General features: G+C 33.2%; 1 pseudogene; it reads left to right on the top strand.

Moving 5' to 3' along the window:
• Positions 1 to 1,261: 1,261 nt before the first annotated feature.
• Positions 1,262 to 1,392, top strand: LOC123323562 (annotated as a pseudogene).
• The last annotated feature ends 2,283 nt before the right edge of the window (positions 1,393 to 3,675 follow it).

Raw genomic sequence — 3,675 nt, 5'->3', positions numbered from 1 at the left:
TTATCGGGTTATTGCAAATATCTTCTATTCAGTAGGTTGTCTTTTTGTTTTGTTGGTTTCCTTTGTTGCACAGAAGCTTTTTATATTGATGTAGTCCCAATAATTTATTTTTGTTTTTGTTTCCCTTGTCTCCAAAGACATATCTAGAAAGATATAGTTATGGCCAATGTCAGATAAATTACTGCCTGTGCTCTCTTCTAGAATTTTGATGGTTTCAGGTATCACATTTAGGTCCTTAATCCATTTTGAATTTATTTATTTATTTTTTGTATGGTGTAAAAAAGTAGTCCAGTTTCATTCTTTTGTATGTTGTTGTCCAGTTTTTCTAACACCATTTGTTGAAGAGACTCTTTCCCATTGTATATTCTTGCCTCCTTTATGGTAGATTAATTGACCATAAAAGCATGGGTTTATTTCTGGACTCTCTATTCTGGTCTGTTGATCTATGTGTCTACTTTTATGCTAGTACCATACTGTTTTAAATATTGCAGGTTTGTAGTATATTTTGAAATCCAGGATTGTGATACTTCCAACTTTATTCTTCTTTTTCAAGATTGCTTTGGCTCTTTAGGGTCTCTTGTGGTTCCATACAAATTTTAGGATTATTCTAGTTCTCTGGAAAATGTTGTTGGTATTTTGATAGGAATTGCATTAAATCTATAGATTACTTTGGGTGGTATGGATATTTTAACAATATTTGTTCTCCCAATCCATGAGTATGGACTATTTTTCCATTTGTTCATGTCATCTTCACTTTTTTTCATGAGTGTTTCATAGTTTTCAGAGTACAGGTATTTCATCTGCTTGGTTAAGATTATTCCTTGGTATTTTATTATTTTTGGTGCAATTATAAATAGGATTATTTTCTTCTCTTTCTAATATTTCATTATTGGCGTATATAAATGCAACAGGATATTAATTTTGTATCCTGTGACTTTACTGAATTCATTTATCAATTCTGGTAGTTTTCCAGTGGAGCCTTTAGGGTTTTCTATACATACTATTATGTTATTTGCAAATAATGAAAATTTTACTTCATTACCAATTTGGATGCATTTTATTTTTTTCTTGTCTGATTGTTGTGGTTGGGACTATCATTACTATGTTCAATAAAAGTAGTGAGAGTGGACATGCTAGTATTGTTCCTGATCTTAGAGGAAAAGCTTTCAGTTTCTCCCCACTGAGTATGATGTTAGCTGAAAGTTTTTCATATATATCCTTTATGGTGCTGATGTATGTTTCCTTTAAACCTACTCTATTGATCGCTTCTCAGCCTTTTGGCTAAGATCAAGTGTAAACCTACTTTGTTGAGAGTTTTTTTTAATCATGAATGGATGTTATACTTTGTCAAATGCTTTTTCTGCACCTATTGAAATGATCATATGGTTTTAATGTTTTTCCTGTTAATGTGATGTATCTTGTTAATTGATTTGCTAATATTGAATCCCCCAAGCATCCCTGGAATAAATCCCACTTGATCATGGTGAATGATTTTTTTAATGAATTGTTGGATTCAGTTTGCTAACATTTTGTTGAGGATTTTTACATTTATGTTCATCAGAGATATTGGTCTATAGTTTCCTTCCTTCCTTCCTTCCTTCCTTCCTTCCTCTTTCTTTCTTTCTTTCTTTCTTTCTTTCTTTCTTTCTTTCTTTCTTTCTTTCTTTCTTTCTTTCTTTCTTTCTTTCTTTCTTCCTTTTTTTTTTCTTTCTCATAGTATTTTTATCTAGTTTAAGGTACCAGTGTAATACTGGCCTCATAGAATGTGTTTGGGATCTTTTCTTCCTCTTCCATTTTTTGGAAAAGTTTAAGAAGAAATAAGTCTTCTTTAAATGTTTGGGTAGAATTCACCTGTGAAGCCATCTGGTCCTGGACTTTTGTTGGAACTTTTTTTGTTCATTCAATTTCATTGTTAGTAACTAGTCTGTTCAAATTTTCTATTTCTTCCTGATTTAGTTTTGGAAGGTTATATGTTTCTAGGAATTTATCTATTTCTTTTAGGTTGTCTAATTTTTGGCATACAATTTTTCATAATATTCTCTTATAATCCTTTGCATTTCTGTGATGTTGGTTATTTCTCCTCATTCATTTCTGATTTTATTTGAATTCTCTCCTTTTTTTCTTTCTTTCTTTCTTTCTTTTTCTTCTTCTTCTTCTTTTGTTTTTGATGAGTTTGGCTAAAGGTTTATAATTTTTTATTGATCTTTTCAAAGAACCAGCTGCTGCTTTTATAGATCATCTGAGATATGATCATCTCAATAAATGTGTTAATGTGTCATTGTAAATTATTTTATTACTGGGCATTTGGTTTAACATATTTTTTATTTTAAATCATTTTGCTAACTAATTAAGGAATAAAAGAACCTCACTGTAGAAATATTTACAATAATATCACATTGAGTTTTTTAAATTTAATTTAATTTTATTATGTTATGTTAGTCACCATACAATACATTATTAGTTTTGAAGTAGTGATCCATGATTCATTGTTGTCATATAACACCCAGTGCTCCATGCAGTACGTGCCCTCCTTAATACCCATCACCAGGCTAACCCACCAACCAACCCCGTCCCCTCTAAAACCCTGTTTGTTTCTCAGAGTCCCTAGTCTCTCATGGTTCATCACCCCTCCAATTTCCCCCTTCATTTTACCTTTCTTTCTGCTAATGTCCTGCATGCTATTCTTTATTTTCCACAAATAAGTGAAACCATATGATAATTGACTTTCTCTGCTTGACTTATTTCACTTAGCATAATCTCCTCCAGTCCCATCCATGTTGATACAAAAGTTGGATATTCATCCTTTCTGATGGCTGAGTAATATTGCATTGTATATATGGACCATATTTTCTTTATCCATTCCTCTGTTGAAGGGCATCTTGTCGCTTTCCACAGTTTCGCTATTGCGGACATTGCTGCTATGAACATTGGGGTGCATATGGCCCTTCTTTTCACTACATCTGTGTCTTTGGGGTAAATACCCAGGACTGCAATTGCTGTGTCATAGCATAGCTCTATTTTTAAATTTTTGAGGAACATCCACACTGTTTTCCAAAGTGGCTGTACCAGCTTGCATTCCCACCAAGAGTGTAAGAGGGTTCCCCTTTCTCCACAACCTCTCCAACATTTGTTATTTCTTGCTTTGTCAATTTTTGCCATTCTAATTGGTGTAAGGGGGTATCTCAATGTGGTTTTGATTTGAATGTCCATGATGGCTAATGATGATGAACATTTTCCATGTGTCTGCTAGCCATTTGTTTGTTTTCTTTGGAGAAGTATCTATTCATGTCTTCTGCCCATTTTTTGATCTGGTTATTTATTTTTTGGGTGTTGAGTTTGAGAAGTTCTTTATAGATCTTGGAAATCAGCGCTTTGTCTGTAGTGTCATTTGTAAATATCTTCTCCAATTCTGTGGGTTGCTTCTTTAGTTTGCTGACTGTTTCCTTTGCTGTGCTGAGATTTTTATCTTGACGAAGTCCCAAAAATTCATTTTAGCTTTTGCTTCTCTAGCCATTGGAGATGTATCTTGAAAGAAGTTGCTATGGCCGATATCAAAGAGGTTACTGCCTATGTTCTCCTCTAGGAATTTGATGGATTCCTGTCTCACATTGAGGTCTTTCATCCATTTTGAGTCTATCTTTGTGTATGGTGTTAGAGAATGGTCGAGTTTCATTC

The sequence above is a fragment of the Neomonachus schauinslandi genome, chromosome X, assembly GCF_002201575.2.
Source record: "Neomonachus schauinslandi chromosome X, ASM220157v2, whole genome shotgun sequence".
Taxonomy (NCBI): Eukaryota; Metazoa; Chordata; class Mammalia; order Carnivora; family Phocidae; genus Neomonachus; species Neomonachus schauinslandi.
The sequence above is the reverse complement of the archived record's forward strand: the minus strand, read 5'-3'. Positions and strand labels throughout refer to the sequence as shown.